Raw genomic sequence first — 18,639 nt, forward strand, 5'->3', positions numbered from 1 at the left:
AGGCAAAGGCAGAGAGAGAGGGAGAGGGAGAGAGAGAATCACAAGCCCTGACACGGGGTTCGAACTCAGGGACCACAAGATCATGATCTGAGCTGAAATCAAGAGCTGGACGCTTAATTGACTGAGCCACCCAGGCACCCCCAGCTTCACTTCTGAATAAGTGGGGTGGCGGGGGTGCTCCAAATCTTCTGGAAGGGAGGCCAAGGCCTGGCCCTCTGTGGGCTGAGGGGTGACTGCCTGTTTAGATCAGGCCCCAGACAGGGGCATCCATGTCAGCTGCTCATTTCTGAGAGGCCGGTGGTGGCTCGAAGATGGATGCTAGGATGCCAGAATCAGGTGCTTCTGAGCCAAACAGTGACACTTCACCTGCTTTGATCCTAGACCCCCCTGTGTGAAGGGCCTGCATGGGACACAGGGAAGGGAGGGTTTGCTCGAGAGGCTGTTCTCAGGAAGCCCATTGCTTCCAGAAGAGGTAGACATACGCATCTAAATCACCATAATTCTCTGTAGCAAAGGGCTCAGTACAGGGCCTGTGAGGGGCGAGGCAGGGGGGGAGAATGACAAGGGAAGTGAAAACAGGAGGGTCAGCGTTCCCTGCGGTCAGACCATGTTGAGGCAAGGCAGTGTGGCTGGAGAAGACTGCTCACTGCCTTTCTGTTTCATGTGGTAAAAGACACACATAACATAACTTTGCCATTTTAACCATTTTTATGGTACAGTTCAGTGGCATTAAGTACATCCACACCATTGTGCGACCATCACCGCCATCTATCTCCAGAACTTTTCATCTTCCCAAAATGAAACTCTGTCCCAGTTAAACACGAACTCCCCACTTCCCCTTCCCTGTCCCCTGGGAGACACCACTCTCCTACCCTACATACTTCACTACAAGAGGAGTCATATGGTACTTGTCCCCATCTGTGACGGGCTTATTTCACTTAGCATAATGTTTATAAGGTTCTTCCACGTGGTAGTGTGTGTGTTAGAATTTCCTTTCCATTTAAGCCTGAATTGGTCTATTCACTGTCCACTTTTGCTGGAGCACTGGGAGGGGAGAGGTAAGGCTTGATATAAAAGGGGTGAGGATCGTTGAGAGTGAGCTGTTGAAAAGGACTCTGGAGGCATTCTCCAAATCGGAGTTCCGATGGCATAAAGACACAGTAGAAACCCACGGGACTTATGTGCCTTGAAGAGCAGTGGACAAAACACATGGTGATGTCAGCCTTTCTAAGCAAAAGCTTGTTTTTAGGCCGGGCTTCATGGTCCAGGGCCAGATCGTGGGGATGGCAAAACTCCGCGTGCACATGCCCTGATACGACAGAAGCCAGCTGATGCCGCGCCATGCCATTAGCGTTGACGTTAAATAACGTTACGGTAGTGTTTCCCAGACTTCATTAAGTCACACACACACCAACTGCTGCTGATTCTGTTGTTTGCAGGTACCGCCTGGGTTCTTACTTTCCATTTTTATTTATGCTGCCTCACTTTTTAGAGTTAGTAAATTCATTACAAGAATTTTACATCACTATCCTTAAGTCATTATCCTTTACTAGAAACAGTTGATACACATAAAAAGAATGAATGAGAACAAAACCAAGTAGGTAGGTACTGGCCCAAGGCTTGCTTTCTCTCTGCTGGAAAGGGACCTGAGCTGGAGAGCCGGTGGGGCTGTAGGCAGTGTGCAGAGATACTTTCTTTGGAAAACACTTTCTCTTTTTACAAGGAGAGAGGAAGAAAATGGAAAAACCTCACCTTCTCAGGGCCCTGAAAATCCTGTCCTCTCTGAAAAGATGTCCTGTGCTTTGGCAAAATATGGCTTTACTGGGTCCCATGAGTAAACTGGGATCGTTTATTAGTTTTAGGAATGATGTTTTTCTTTTTATGGGGGAGGAAGAGGAAAAGAGAAGAGCTATAAAAGGTAGGACTCAGGGGCACCTGGGTGGCTTAGCTGGTTAAGCATCCAACTCTTTCAGCTCAGGTCATGATCTCACAGTTCATGAGCTTGAGCCCTGGGTTGGGCTCTGTGCTGACAGCATGGAGCCTGCTTGGGATTCTCTCTCTCCCATTCTCTCTGCCCCTCCCTTGCTCATGCTCTCTCTCAAAATAAATAAACTTAAAAAAAAAAAGAAAAAAGAAAGAAAGGTAGGACTTGGTCACTTTATTTTATTTTATTTTTTTTTTCAACGTTTATTTATTTTTTTTGGGACAGAGAGAGACAGAGCATGAACGGGGGAGGGGCAGAGAGAGAGGGAGACACAGAATCGGAAACAGGCTCCAGGCTCTGAGCCATCAGCCCAGAGCCTGACGCGGGGCTCGAACTCACGGACCGCGAGATCGTGACCTGGCTGAAGTCGGACGCTTAACCGACTGCGCCACCCAGGCGCCCCAGGACTTGGTCACTTTAAAGTGAACACCAACTGTAAGGCATTATAGACAACTCTGAAACTCACTGAACCTACCAAACTATCTAATCTGTTCTGTGGGGTCATCATCATCACTCTCGCTGGTTCTGAGAAGTGCAGTCTAGCCTCCTGTCCTTGGAAATTTCTGAGGTCTGAGGACACTGGGCATATAGCTGATGGACACTGACCCAGGAAAACCACCTTCCTCTTCACCCTACTTTATCAGCAAGACCAGCAACCATTTAATGCACTGTACGGTTTACAAAGCACTTCGCGTGAGAATCACCATTTACTCTTGGGCACCACAAAGCAATTCACAGAGGCACATTTGTGGGCTTCCAATAATCGGAAGTGCCTTTGCTCTCTCCCTGACGGAGCCTGGCTGCAAACAGATCTTCAAAGAGTGTGGGTGGGATAAATGAACGACAATCGACAGCCAGAAACCACTCCTTACCCCCAAATTCTTGTTAATTTATGGAAGTTCCTGACAGCAGTGATAAAGTATCGGGAGCAATATGCCAAATGCATGTAGTTTAGTGTTACACAATATGCAGAAGAGGTAGATATTCTACATAAACACCAGCATAAAAGGAAAACATGTGCAGTGAACAGATTAGCTATTAAATCAGAGGGACTTGTGCATACACCTCTCCTACAGAATTTATTGTTCCAAAAGCATCTGTGCCTTCCTAAAGCTGGGTTACTAATGGCATGCAGTTAGGGCAGGGGATGTTATAATGGTAATCATTAAAACCAGCTTCCCCCTGTAGTACATGGTGAATTCAAATTTTCATTAAGGCTGCAACAATTGGGAACAGTTAAGTAAATTATGGCACGCTAACTGGATGGAATATTAAGCAGCCATTAAAATGATAAATCTGAAGATTATGTAGCTACATGGAAAAGCATGCATGAAATTATGCTAAGTTAAAAAGTAAAATACAAGATTGTTTATGTGTTGAGCAAACCGTATAATGTGGGCTTTCTAAACAAGTCCTGGCCACTGTGAATGATGCCCCAAAGGGAATTCTAGCCCTTGCTTAGGAACTGCTGAATACTGTCATCACACACTTTGCCCACAATATCTAGACTCTGATGACAGCAATGTTGTCACTACAGATACAAATGAATAAAGGGCCAAAAACCTGATACAGGAAAGTAAAGAGCTACGGTGCACGGAGGAAGGAATTATTGCATAGTTATTTTTGAAAGTTGTTTTAAATAATGAATAAGGACGCCAGTAAAGAAAAAAGTAATTAAGACAGGAGAACATGAAAGTAAATACAGTTTTAAGCAAGATGGGCTTACAGGAGCTATGTGCATTTCGGAAGCAGCTGCCTTTTCCTGAGAAGATGCTCATTTAGAGAGCATCTTCTCTCCCAGGAAAGGCTTGCCAGGGGCTCCAGAAGTCAAGGGCCACTGCATCAGGTTAGCTTACCAGACATCACTGTCTCCTGCCTAATGACCAGGCCCATCCTCCTTATTACCCAGACCGACCTCTGATGGTCCAGAGACTGATCTAACAGGGGACCATATGTTTTAAGTCACAAGTTATCTGGACCTCACCATCTATAACTTCATGGAAAATGACCTTTAATATTGGTGGCAGGCTGTGATTTCATGCCTCTTAGGCAGGGAGCAGAAACATTAAATTGACAGGTGGGGATTTCTGTTAATCTCTGGAATAGAAAGGTTTTCAAGTGGAACTACATAAACAGAAAGAGAACGAGAACAAACAAACAAATAAAACAGTACTTTCTCTGGAATTAAGAGACTTAAGACCTGGAAGGGACCCTGGGAACACTCACCAAAGGCACAGAGCCAGGAGAGGGAGGCGGGCGTGCTGCACAAGGATTGTGGCTACGGAGAAGCAAGGGTGAGGGGATTATCTTGAGCAAGGGGCCCAGGACAGAGCTTGGTGCAAACCAAGAATCTCCTGAGTGGGTCTGATGAGGGTTTAGAGTTCCCCAAGTTCATGAGCAACAAGCTACACTTTGCTCCAGGGTTCACCAGTTCTGTGCTGCTTCCCTCTCACCACCCGCCCCCTCCCAGCCCCCCACCCCCACTTTTCTTTGTTTTGGCTGCCAGGAAGCTCAGGGTTAATTCTGATGCTTGACTTCAATAAGTACATTATCTTAGATATTGTATCCATTCATTCACCCTTCCTTCAATGTGGATTTTGATTTCCATTATAATGGCCTCATTATATACATTTAAGGAAGTTATGGACAACTTCAAATCTGTATTTTCAAGTTTATTTATTTATTTTGAGAGAGACTGAGGGAGCACAAACAGGGGAGCAGCAGAGAGAGAGGGAGAGACTCTCAAGCAGTCTCCATGCTGTCAGCACAGAGCCCAATGCAGGGCTCAAGCTCATGAAACTGTGAGATCATGACCTGAGCTGAAATCAAGAGTTGGACACTCAACTGACTGAGCCACCTAGGCGTCCCCAAATCTATATTTTGAAAGCAGGTGGATACACATATAAATAAAAACACATATAAATACACATATAAATGAAAAACAAATGTGTAACATACTTTACAGTCAGTATCTTTTACCAGCCAGAAGACTAGAAGAAAAGAAACCTACTCTATACCTCTTTACCTTCCCTTCGGGAACAGGAAAAGGAGGTCTCTGGGAGATGGGAGGGGAGGAAATCCGTGTGCATCCCTGGAGCACCCAGCCTCCTCTGGCAGCACTGGCATCCACCACTCTGTGCACCCAGCCAGGCATCTACTGAATGCCTGGCACAAGAGCCAGATGGAGACATGATCCTGGTCTTCAAGACGCCCTGGGTGAGGGAGGGCCAGAGCCTCCAGCACAGAGATGGCTCAAGATCCTCACCAGGGAGCAGACATAATACTACAGTGCAGTTGGGGGAAACGTGGGAAAGCTTAAGGAATTTAGACATGAGGTCATTGCACAATGGTGTGGCGAGGAAAATGGACATTTGATGGAGGAAGGAGCAAAGCAAAGGCACAGGGGCTGGATGCACAAGGTAATACATGGGGAAGGTGGGCTGTCCAGACGGCCTGGTGGGAGAGGAAGCTGGAGGTAGGCGAAAGTGGGCTCTGGATGATCTTGAATGCCACAGGATGGCACCCCCAAGAATGTCTAAGGAGAGGTGTCTTAGAACCTCTGGGCAGGGTGGAGCTGGGCAGAGAAAGGCTGGCACAGACGTGCAGAAGCCTAGCTGGAAATGATAGACGCTGGTCTGCAGGCCCCTCACCTCTAATTTTCCCAGCTGGGCTTGTCTGGGAATCCACACCAGATGCCAAATCACAGGGTGGCAGAGCTCAGTAGGGATGTGGCCCACAGAGGCCTCCATTCCCAGGCCAAGAAACCTCTACTCAGCCAGCGTGGACGTGCCTGGGTGTGCTGCCAGACCTCTCTCACATGGGTTGGAGGTCACCAGGACCGATGCCTGAGATGCCAGGGATGGGGGCAGACTAGACTTGGAAGCTTAGGGCTGCCTTACGAGATTGATGCACCTTCCACTGACTGGGGCTGCCCTGCACCATCCACCTGGAGGGAGGCAAAACCTGTCCAGGTGAGTGACAGGTTCAGCAGCACGGTGTGGTGGCTGCAAACACGGATTCCGCCAGACTGCTTGGGCCCAAGGCCTGGCTCCAGCAGAGGAAAAGGGCAAGTTGCCACTGTTTCCAAATCTCTGGATGGGGGATCAACAGTACATACCTTGGAAGGACGTTTAGGAGAGTTAAGTGAATTCATATACCTTCCATGTTTAGAACAGTGCCAGATGCACAGAAAGTACTCTGTGGACGTTGTTGTTGTTTTGGTTGCCACTGCTGGGCTTCCTGGGAACCCCATCCTAAGACCCCCTCCTGCCCTGAGATGACCCTTCATCTCCTAGAGCCACAGAAGGTCTGCTCACGGAAATCTGACGGGCCAACCCTGCATTCGCAATGGAGGGTTTCAACACCAACCTCTAAACCTACTTTCATTTCTGGATCCCAAACTTCCAATTCTCGCTGCTGCGTTGGCAGTCTCATGCCTCCACATGGGAGCCCTGCTCTGGATCAACTCCTGTGTGCAATGCGAAGGTCTCAGCGATCAGCAGGCTAGTCACTACATTTTACAGATCTGGGAAACTGAGAGCTGGGGATGGGGAGAAAGTAGCAGGGATGAGGCTGGAGGTCCTCTCACTCCTGGGCCGGACTCCTCCTCCTGCCTTTCCCCGATGCTTCCTGACATCTCTTTTATCAGACTGTCTAGTTCTTAATCTTCTGGAGGCTGGGGCATCTATTTCAGTCAGGTCTGAGGTGTTAAAATCACACCCAGCACCACAGAGTGAGTGAGGAACTGCACAGGAGTGGCGGGTGGCTGTTCCTAATTAGGCATGCAGCTGAAAATCAGCCAACTTCCAGGGCACCACATCAAAGGAAAGACAGGGGACATTCATCCCCATCTGAACTGTTAAAACGTTTGCTGGAAAAAGGCCCGACTCCTGACTGAGGTGCTTCAACGGACATCTGAATTCAGGTATCCCGTAGAGGCCGAGGCAGAGGCCAAGGCTGCAGGGGTCTTCTTGGGTGGACGCTGCGGGCCAGCAAGGGCAGGGCAGGGAGGTTCGGAGATAAAGCCTGGAGATAAACCCAATGCAACACAAGCATGAGGCCCCACCTCCTCCTCCTCTATCTAGTCTGGTTTCCGGAGCTGTCTAGAAGCCAGGAGACTGACTAATTGGAGTTCTCTTACCATCTTTTCCAGGCGTGCACAGAAACACCCAAGAAGCGGGTGGTGAGCTCTGCGGAAGCAGGGGGTGTGGAACAAGAACAATGGTCACGTTGGAGGGAGCAGAGAGGGCCTGTCACTGCCCGGCAGAACCTGTACCACTTGCTCTTTTGTGCTCAGCCCAAGGGCGAGGGAAAGGCCCACATCTGAGTCAGGGAGCCCAGTGTGCTCTCCCTTCCCTCCGTCATCTGCGGTGATGGGGTCTTCCCTTGAGCCCCCCTGTTCTGTGGCACCAGAGGGGAGATGAGAACGCACACTCGATGACACCGATTATGCTCTCCTCAGGATTTAAAAAGCCATGTGGGTCTCTTCACAGAGCTCTTAGGCCCTCTCTGCAATTACGGCCGAGTCCGTCAGCCCTGCCTGTCACTCTGCACTCTTCCAGGGACTGCTCTGGTGTGCTGAGGCCTCTGAGAGGCTGCAGGCCAGAGTTCTGTCGCCATCCCCTGTGGAGACTCACTGAGGCGAACTTGCGCTCCAGGATCTTGGCTGCCCTTGGACTCAGTGCAGTGCATAAACAAGTCTCCATTTAGAGCAGCAACTTTCTCAAGAGACAGCTTTCTGATTCCACGTCAACTGCAAGACCCCAATTCACAGGCAATCAAGGAGCCTGCCTGCTTTTCTTTCTCAAGCATCCACTGAGTCCTTACTGTGTGCTAAGGTGGGCCCCAGACCAAACGCTGAGCACTCACATGGTGTTAGACAACGCTCCCACCCCCAAGAGACCTCATGGTTTAGCAGGAGAATCAGGATGCCAACATCCATAAGCACTGAGTTAATAACAGCTGCAAGTTAGCGGGCACCTGCCCTATGCCAGGCACTGACCTGGGTATTGGCTGTATATCATTCCTCATCCCCATGGCACAGACAGGCAAGTGCTACTGCATTTTACGGTGCAGCAACTGAGGCTCAGACAGATTCAGAGGCCTAACTGGGACTAACCCAGTTCTGACTGGCCCCGAGTACCCTAAACTGGTACACACAGTGGCAGCTCCGTGGAGGCAGAAAGCAAATGCTGTCCCAGGGATTTCGAAAAACTTTGGGGAGGTGGCACTTCACAGAATCTCAAGTCTTAGTGCAAGGAGGCCCCTCCAGGCTGAGGCACCTGCCTTGTGTCACACACAGTGAATGGAGGGCCCTGGGTAGAATACGCTCAAGGAAAGGACAGACAGGTAAAGATGAGGGGCACCAGGAGAAGGGCAACCCAGACAAGTCAAGCAGCAGCAAAGTCATGGACAGAGGAAAGCCTGAGGGGTTCTGAGGTAAAACCAAATACCGTGAGCCGCCTTGGGCTCGGTGCTCATGAAGAAGAGGGGACACGGGGTAGCTGGATAAGGAGACTGGAGCTGGCCCTGAAGGTTGGGAGGAGGGGTGCAGACTTGAAAGGGGAGGAAACTGGGAAAAGTGGATCAGGAGCTCTGATCAGGTTTATGCTTTCACCCAAAATGCCTTTTTCAGAAGCTGACAGGAACCACCAGGGTGTGGCAATCAGCTGCTGATGATCTGAGGGTCTGACCCTCCAAACAATTAGGGCTTCACCCTTTCAAGAAGTGGACAGAAGGTGCCCAATGTTCCAGAAAGACAGACACACTCCAGCAAGCAACCCAAACATGAGTGTTTCCATCAGGATAAGGGGCAGGGTGGCACCAGCATCCTCAAGTCAATCCTGAGAGGGGCAGGCATCCCCTGACCCCTGTGCTGCAGGGAACACCTGGGGCCTTAGCAAATAGAGGCAGATGCAAGTCCTATCTTGTGTCCTCCCAGCTCTGATGGACTGTACAAAGGGCCAGTTGCCCCCCTGGTGCAATCTTCCGGTCTGCTGGGCGCGGTGTGGTCCCGGCTTCCACAGAGGCCTCTGGCCACACACTAATGTGATAAAGCCACAGGGGACAGACTTTCATGACAGACCAGTCATGGTTATAGCCCTCACTGAGCAGCATCACTGGCCCATTCTCACGGAACCTCACAGAGCAAGCCTTGGAAGGGCCATGACCAAACCCAAGCCCCCTCCTCACCTGACTGATAAAAAAATCTGCAGGTCAGACAAACTGAGTGGTTCAGCCATGGTCGCAAAGGCTCCACTCTTAATAATGCACTCTAAGAATGGTTGAGTGATGGGTGCACGCTGTGTGCGGGGGCTACGCTAAGTGCTCTGCATCTGGCTCCCCACTTAATTCCCACAACAGCTCTACTAGGGGTTGCTGATGGCATCACCACCTTAAATGCACTCACACAGCAAGCCAGTGATGGAGGCAGCCTGGCTCCAAAGCCCATGTTCTTAACCGTGCAGATGTCTACACTGCTTTTCCAACCCAGGTCAGTGCTCTCTGTACCACAATTGCATGAATGAATTCAGGTCAGCAAAGGAAGCAAGGAGCAGAAGAGCAGAGTCCTGGCTCCACTGTGTCAAGTGATGCCAGTGGGTCACTGCCTCCTGGTCGCCGGTTTGCTCATTAGGAAGGGTGACTCAGGTTATCTCAGGGTTTATCTGACTAGGACTACACATAGGTCCCCAAAGTAATCATTGTGCTCAGGCACTTTGGGAAGAAAGCATAGGGAGGTGTCATGAGGAAGAGAAATGCCCATTAAAGAGTTGTTCCAGTGCATTCTAACCTTTAGTGGGTTGATCAACACATGCTGCTGGTTCCGGTCTGGCTGGCCCCAAACAAGGGATTACAAACTGGCATCAGGTACAGGGTGCCAGCCTCCCAGGGCAGAGCCAGGGACTTCTTCCAGGCACCACTCTTCCCTCCAGCTCTACCTGATAGCACCCTTGCCCCATGCCAGGTTTGCAGCTAAATTGGGCAAATCTCACCCAGACCCATCTGGTGGTGATGGCAGCCCTGAAGCCAATTGTGGGGTCACTGCCTCGTGCTGAGGGGTGTTGCTGGCATTGTGCCTTGTGCCTAGTGCAGCTGCTTGGCCGGAAGCAACTTGCTGAGATCTGGCAAGCTCTCTGCCCCGACCCTCCTCAATCTGGAACTGCTTCAAGAGGTACTAATCCCCCTGGGGACTTGTAGACAACCAAAGCCTTCTGGATGGTGATGATGAGGCGGCCGGCCTGGGACCAGCCTGGCCCTCCGCTCACCAGCTGTGTGACCCTGGCTGGCTGCCTGATCCATGGGGGCTAAGATTCCTCCAGGTAAGGCAGGAGGGGGTGAAGCAGAGGCTTTGGATGACTTTTTGGCTCCATAGTCTCTCAATCTGCTTCTATAAGAGTGGATGTTCACACATGCGTCCTGTTCCAGTGCTGTGGCTTCTGCATGTGAAGGAGAAAGGGACATATACAAGAGTACCCATCCTACCAGTGTGTGGGGTCCCTGACTTGGCATCCTAACTAACTTCCAACAAATTCCTCAACAATTCAACTACAATATACAATGAGAACCCTGGACCACAAGACCGGGAGTTTTGGCAGGTGTCCCTACCTGATTCAGGAGTGACCATCTGCCAAGGACCAACCCAAACTTAATACAAAGACCAACAACAGCAAGACTCCCTCCTTCCATACAGTACTTTCTGGTCATCAGAGCCCTCTGTGTTATCTGATTCTTATAATCATTGGACTGCAGACAGATCCTATAGGCGGAGCCAGCATGTAAGAGGGCCCCCGCGTAACAGAGCAAATGGTAAACCCAGAATGGAAAGGTTTTTGCCAAAGTCAGAGTGAGAAATCGGCACAATTCCCACCTGACTGGTTTTTCCAACTTTACTGTCACATCTTGTATTTCTTGGCGTCACAGCACAAAAACGCAATGAAGTTGTTTTTGTTTAATTTGAAGGAAGAGTGGGGAAGGGGAAGATGTGTGGGTGGTGCTACGCACAAGAATTAGGAACCTGAAAACTGCCACTGTTCAGAATTACCTTCAAGCAGCAATTTCCCATCAGCAGCTATTACAGATAACACCATCCGTACAACCATCTCAAGAAGTATTTGGAAAGAAACATCTGGACAATATATGTTTTTGTGCTGGGAAACACAAGAACAGCCGCTCCTCAGGACCCTAAAAAGGTGTCCTAGAGAGACTCCATACCATGTGAAAAGTGTCATCAACATCTAGAACACGAAAGCAAAGGCACCTCGAGATTCTCGGTGGAGACAGCCACCTCACCACTGCTGCCTCTTCCACCTGGCTCCCTCCATGGTACGCAGGCCTGAACTGCTCCCCCAGAGCCCCAAGTCCCAGGTTTCTGTTCAGTTTGGGACACCGTGTACTGAACCCTGTCAGTGGGTGCCAGTGCATGCCAGTGGTGGTGCAACAGCTAAAGCATGAAGCCAACACCCTCACTAGAACTTCCCTTCAAGAAGCCGGGAAGGTGTCCTGACATCTCTTACTACCCCCTGCTGCCTGCCTCTTCAATGTTCGCAGTCAGCCCGGGGACCTGGGCCTCTCTACCATGCCTCTAGCCATTTGCATGCTCAGCTCCCAGGCTCACTCCAGCTGCTGCTGCTGCTTCTTTTTAATGTTTATTAATTTATTTTTGAGAAAGAGCACAAGTTGGGGGGTGCGGGGGGGGGGGGGGGGGAGGCAGAGAAAGGGCGAGACATAGAATCTGAAGCAGGCTCCAGGTTCTGAGCTGAGAGCAGCAAGACTCATGTGGGGCTTGAACTCACAAATTTTGAGATCATGACCTGAGCCGAAGTCAGATGCTCAGCTGACTGAGCCACCCAGCTGCCCCATCACCACAGCTTCTGAGGGCCAAGTTCAACTCCAATCCATCCAGACACATCCCCTGCAATTCCTAGCACAGAACCTGGCTCTGCAGATGCTCTGTAAATACTGGTCGAAGGAACAGAAACAAAGAGCCTTTTGTGAATGCAGAAATTAGCACAGAAAAAAATATTTGTCTACCCGAGGAAGGGAACATTATTCATAGACTGGTGGAATGAGCAGAACTGGAAATGGCCCTGGAATGGAGATACAATTGGTGGACCTAACAAAAATTAAATATTACGGCTTCAAGTTCCACTTCTGGATATCGATCCTATAGAAATGCCCAGAACCTCGTGCAAAGAAGTATATGCACATGGATGGTTGCTTCCGAATGTAAGAAAGAAAAACTGAAAACAAGTTACAAGTCTACAAATAGGGGAAATGACGAATACAGTGTGCCAGAGTCACAGTATAGAAGCATTTAAAAGAACGAACAACCTTGGACAAGGTCTGTGACGCAGAAGGATGTTTAGTAGGAGAGGGTTTATGTAGAAAACATGCTTGTAATATGTGGAGATGTGTAGTTCTGTAAAGCAAATGGGCAAAGGCCAAATGACTACACAACAAATTATTAACAATCCTTATCTCTGGAGAGAGATTTCACCTTTCACTTCCTCTAAGCTGCTGCATGTTGAATCTTCTTGCACAGAGCATGTATTTTTTTAATGTAATAAAACATTTTAAATTTAAAATTTTTTAAAGATTGGGGGTGCCAGGGTGGCTCAGTTGGTTGAGTGTCCAACTTTGGCTCAGGTCATGGTTTCATAGTGTGTGAGTTCAAGCTCCCCATTGGGCTTGCTGCTGTCTGCACAGAGCCCACTTAGGATCCTCTGTCCCCCTCTTTCTCTTCCTGCACCTCCCCTACCTGCATGTGTGCTCTCTCTCCCTCTCTTACAACAATGAACATTAAAAAAAGTAGAAAGAAACTTCAAAAAGAAGTTTCAGGGCGCCTGGGTGGCTTAGTCGATTAAGCGTCTGTCCAACTTCAGCTCAGGTCATGATCTTACAGTCCATGAGTTCAATTCCCACATCGGGCTCTGTGCTGACAGCTCAGAGCCTGAAGTCTGCTTCGGATTCTGTGTCTCCCTCTCTCTCTGCCCCTCCCCTGTTCGCACTCTGTGTCTCTCTCTTTCAAAAATGAGTAAATGTTAAAAAAAAAAATTTTTAAAGTTTCATGTGCAGATGTGGCACATGAAACCGTTCTCATTATTACTGTTGTCATTATTATTATTGGTGGTGGTGGTGATGGCACTTTATTATTATTATTATTATTATTATTATTACTATTATTATTATTATTATTATTACTGGTGGTGGTGACTGCACTTGTTGAGGGTCTGCTTTGCACCAGGCACTGTGCCAGGAATTTTAGAACCCTGGACAGATGAGGAAACGGAGGCTGCGTCAGGACAGGGAGGGAACTAAGGCTGCTTGGGGAGCTGGGATTTGCCACACCTGCTTTCAACTGCTTTCATCAGAGCCAATGTGCTCCGTACTTTTCATTCACTCACTCCCTGCTGCTTTCGGGAGGCACCGGCCCGCCATGGAACTCCCTCATCTTTTACTTAACATTCCGGTGGAACAGGCTTTAGATCGACAGCTTCTGCTTTTGTGGCTGTTTCTAAACAATTTCCATTTCATGTCATGTTTACACACTTGAAGTTTAGGAAATAGAGTTCAGAAGAAATTCTGTCTTGATTTTTAGCTCTAAGATGTGCATGTTAATTATAATGTGACCCCCAAACACGGCCCTGGTCATTCAGGGAGTCACTCCAGTTTTAAAGACATGTGAAAGATCTGCAGTTACAGTCTGGGCACCACAAATGATGAAAGCTTTCCCAAGACACACAGCCGCAGGGGTGAGTCTGATCACTTTTGGGGGCCCATGGTTTCACCACAAAGTGTCCCCACTCTCCCAGCAGCTTCAGATCTGTTCTTCTAAGTCACAAGTCAAGCTAATTCCCATCAACCAATGTTGATCAGCAAGCTGTGAACCAAAATCAACCTAAGATGGGCGATAAGCAAACAGGTGGCCCTTTGGAGAGGAGGTGTGCTCAGGGATGAGTGGGGTTTACACCTTGATGCCCACTTATAGAAGTGGCTGCCTCCTGAAAGGTGGCTCCTTGCCGAGGGGGATCAGAGGGATTACAAGCAGTACAAAAGTTCTTATCCACAGGATTCTAGGTTCCAACATAAGAAATGTACTTTGGGAAATGGACTGAGAGCCCAGACTCTGGAAATCCCTGCGGCGAGAGGGAATGAGGAAGGAGGACCATATATAGCAACTAGTTTAACTAGTTTGTTCTTTTACTCACTCACCCTAGTGAGCACTTGTGCCGCTGGTTGATGGGAACATGTTGATCAATCAAACCTGGTCCCTTCCCTAAAGGAGGAGCTCACAGCCTAAAACATAATCTTTTCTAGGGCTATTTACTTAAGTGTGTCATCTGCTCAAGTACTGCTAGCCTAAGAGGCTCACATTTTAGTGGTGAGGCAATAGGGAGCCATCAAAGGCTTCTGAGGACGCCAACTGGTGTTCAGGGGCCCCCTGGTCCTTAGCTTGTGCCTGAGGCTGGGCTGGTCTGGTCAGGTCCCCTGGGACCTGTTTCCTCAAGTTTTAAACTAGATTTTCACTGCTGCTTTGCCACTGCACATGGGGCAGTGTAAATGAAATAAACACAGGCAATGCGCTGTAACAACCATGGGTCGTTGCTCCATGTGGAGCACCAGAATCCATGGGAGTATGTGCATTTATATACGTACACACATACACAGTTATATGCTCATGTGTTAGGCACTCTAGTAGCCCAATGCCTGAGCCCCTCAGGCCCCCTGGTCTGTCGGTTTTTCCGTGGAGGTGGGTTGGAGGTGGGTGGGGTGCATGGGTTGGAAGCATTTTTTCCTCAGGTGTGTACTTGTGCAGGGAGTCAGGGGCACCCAGGGTGAGTGACAGGTGAAGAAGCTTTCATAAAGTGACAAGCAGCAGCCCAGGTTACAAGCAGCTACTCAGGGCTTGCAGAAGACTCTCCCTCTTGCTTGTGCCTAGGACAAGATGAGGCTGAGCACCTGCCATTTGTATCCAGTTCTGTGACACAGTGAACAAGAACTGGGGGAAGGTGGGGTGGGAAAGGGAGCCTACTTGAGTGTGGATTAAACTGGAAGAGAAAGGAAATCACAGGAAGAAAAATGAAGCTAAAAATAAGGCAGTTCCAAATTATTGCTAGACAGAAAATATCACCCCAGCTAGGCGGGAAAACAAAGTGGGATGGAACAGAAAATATCATATTCCCATCTAAAAATAACCGTGAGTCCTAGTGTGGACTCACCATTGAGAAATACGGAATTTTTGATGGGAGCCTGAGATTACCGTCTCATTTATTAGGGGGAGTTGCTGCAGCGTGGAATGTAGGGTTCTCTTCCAGCAGTGGAGCTGGCGATACAGAACTGGATGAACCCCAGGAACATTCCTACCTGCCGGCTCAAAGACCTACGGAAAACTCAGCACCCAACGGCTTGTCTGAAGCTGAGACCCAGGTTGCGGGGGGTTGGGTCAAAGGGCAGAACTCGGGTTGGGGGTCAGGAGCCTGGCTCGAGCTCGCTGCTAGCAGACCCCGAGCAGGCCTCTCCTTGCTGCTTCCTCATCTGCAAAGTGGCTCCAGGTTAGGTGGCCAACTGATCTTAGCTGTTCATTTATTTACTGAATCCCTTTTTTCATTTATCTCTTCATATAAAATGTATTTACATTCTATACTTCTATGTGGTTGTCATAACCCAGTAGCACCGGAGGGGAGAAAAGGTGTCCACAGGATCAGATGACTACTTTTTTTTTTTTTTTTTTAAACAGGAAAGTTAGGAAAGAGAGCATTTATTATTATTATTTTATGTTTGTTTTTTATTTATTTTTGAGAGTGAGAGACAGACAGACCACGAGCAGGCGAGGAGCAGAGAGAGAGGGAGACACAGAATCCGAAGCAGGCACTAGGTTCTGAGCTGTCAGCACAGAGCCCGACGCAGGGCTCGAATGCAAGGGTTCGATGCAGGGCTCGAACCCAAGAACTGCAAGATCATGACCTGAGCCGAAGTCGGACGCTCAACCAACTCAGCCACCCAGGCGCCCCAGATGGCTACTTCCCACCTGGGTGACCTCAGTGAGTCCTCCAACCTCTCTGGGCCTCCAGGTCCTCAACAGCCAAATGACGTCACTAGACCTCAATGAGTAACAATGAAAAGCACTGTGCACATGAATACTGTCCTCTGCCCCATCCCTTACTCCAGTAGTTTTCAGATCTTGACTACCTTGGAATAAATGCAAATGTAATGCATGTGATTAACTTCCTACCTTCCCCGATAACACAGCACTTTGATCCCAAGCACCGAACACACTGGCAACTCTGTATACTGGTGTGCACATTTTGGAACTGGACTTGGGAGATTTCACTTCAAGCTCAGGCCCTGCCATTTACTGGCTCACACCCTGTGGGGAGTTACTTGCCCCAGCAGAGCCTCGGCAGCCTCTGCTGTGTGGTGGGGAGAATACTAATATCAACTCCATGGAGCTGTTATGAAATAAAACCAGACAAAGGATATAAAAAAGCCTGTAAACCATAAAACCCTATGCAGATGTTACAGATTAGGGCGGCATACGCATACATGTGCACAGATAGATATACAACCTGATTTCGAGCTGACATCTGGTATAAATGACTCGCTGTTCAATTGGTTCATGTCCACAAGGAGATGTCTCATTTCATTTTTCTTTTGTGGTATCAGTCGGGTACAGTGCCTTTCACTGATGCTGAACAAATAGAATCAACTTCTCACTGTTCAATATTTTCGATGTTTGCCCCCAAAGCGAAGGACCCTGCAATGTGCGACAAGGTTCTGGGAAGCCACGGTCGGATTCCAGGGTTCAGCAACATCACAGTTTTTGTATGGCATCTAGCACGAACAATTCGGTAAGGCTCTGGGAAAAGGCCTGCCTTTATGTCATATGTGAACCCCCTAATAACTGGAACTGAAGCTTTCTTCCTGAGCGTTTCATTAAGTAGATCATCTGCTTGCGTTTGGCACTTTTCCACTAGCTGAGAACCTACAAAAACTGATGTGGTATGACAGCTGAGTCGGTGCTGCCAGACAGGCTTCCTCGCTCGGAAACGGGGTGGGGGCGGCAAGAGCTGGGAAGAAGGAGGAGTGGGGGGAGGGTGGCAGCTGTCACGTTACAGCCGCGCCACGCAGACACACACTTCAGATTTCACTCACGTCCCCCTGACGAGGCACCAGGCACAGGCCACATGACTGGGGACTCCACACTCGTCCTCCTGGTGAGACAAAGAGGCTGTGCCTCCCCAGAGATATCCCACCCACCCACGGAATCTCTCAATTCCCCTTTAATGCAAGGTCTCCTCTGGTGTTTAAACCTGCTGGACTCTGGGCCTGATGTGTCAGCCATCTGCCCCACTGCCGCCTGGGAGAAGGCTCTGCTGTGCTGAGCCTCACGACCAACTCAGCAGGGCTAGCCATTGGCTGCGGTTTGTAAAAATGCCCCTCCAAAGGCAATGGTCACAGTGTGCTCCAAGCCTGAGGCAGGACAGGACCTCAGGGATCCTGCTGAGGAGCCTCCTGTCACCGAAGTCCATTAAAATCTCATCCATCTCCACTTGAAAGAAGGCTCCCTCTGCCTCTCTTGCCTTCCTCAGGGACAACATCGAGTACAATTAATAGCAGGAGTAATCTTGTGGGGGACAGGGCAGGAGTAGTAGAGAGAAGAGGGGTGTTCAAAACTAGGAGGAAAACAAATGTACTAAGAAAACCCACCAGCACCTGCAGGGGCCCTAGTTATGCACCAAAAGGGAGCTGGCTAATTTCCGGTCATTCCTATCTACTCTGTGGAAAAGGTCGCTGTTGTTAGGACCCTCAATTGCACTCCCTTACATCTACCAGAAGGAATGGCTTAAGACCAATTACTCCAAGAGCAAATCATCATCTTAGGCAGATGTCTTTCAACATCTAATTGGCTCACATCCAACAGTTCTATACGATAGGTCAAATCATTCTGTTTCCTGGGGGTTTAATTTGCAACTAATTCTTCTTACAGGGTTCACCAGAAAGCTCCTGCTGTTTTAAATACATACCGGGGTGCTTTATGAAGATTTTTTTTTTTTTTTTTTTTTTTTTTTTGTGGTGGACAACACAAAATGGCTGTTTTGAAAAGCGTCCAAGATCCGACTTCAGCCAGGTCACGATCTCGTGGTCCGTGAGTTCGAGCCCCGCGTCAGGCTCTGGGCTGATGGCTCGGAGCCTGGAGCCTGTTTCCGATTCCGTGTCTCCCTCTCTCTCTGCACCTCCCCCATTCATGCTCTGTCTCTCTCTGTCCCAAAAATAAATAAATGTTGAAAAAAAAAAAAAATTTAAAAGCGTCCAAGCTATCATGGCTGTAGCCATTAGGTAAGCCCACAGCCAACCATGGTCTACAGAAGCGCTGGAGCAGATGTGGGGTGGCCTCCCATCCATAGGCTTGGGTGAGCATCTCAATTTGCAGGAAGATCTGAAGCCCACCTCTGTCCCAGGCTCTCACCACAACCTTTGAGCCCAGCTGGGACGCCCAGGGGAAGCCTGCTCAGGAAGCAGGAGCAGCATATTAGGACAATGGCCTTGAAGCCATTGGATGCAGATCCTGGATGGAGGGTCCCTAAACCAGATCCCAAGGCCTGGGTTGTGTGCAGAATCTCTGTGCAGAATTAACGCACATGGTGTCCTGACCGCAC

At 49.0% G+C, this 18,639-nt stretch overlaps 1 protein-coding gene across 3 annotated transcripts in view; it reads right to left on the bottom strand.

Moving 5' to 3' along the window:
* SHB (SH2 domain containing adaptor protein B) overlaps nucleotides 1-18,639 on the bottom strand; it is a 136,098-nt gene that overhangs the window by 48,260 nt on the left and 69,199 nt on the right. The window lies entirely within an intron of this gene.

Source organism: Leopardus geoffroyi, chromosome D4 (genome assembly GCF_018350155.1).
Source record: "Leopardus geoffroyi isolate Oge1 chromosome D4, O.geoffroyi_Oge1_pat1.0, whole genome shotgun sequence".
NCBI classification, from domain to species: Eukaryota; Metazoa; Chordata; class Mammalia; order Carnivora; family Felidae; genus Leopardus; species Leopardus geoffroyi.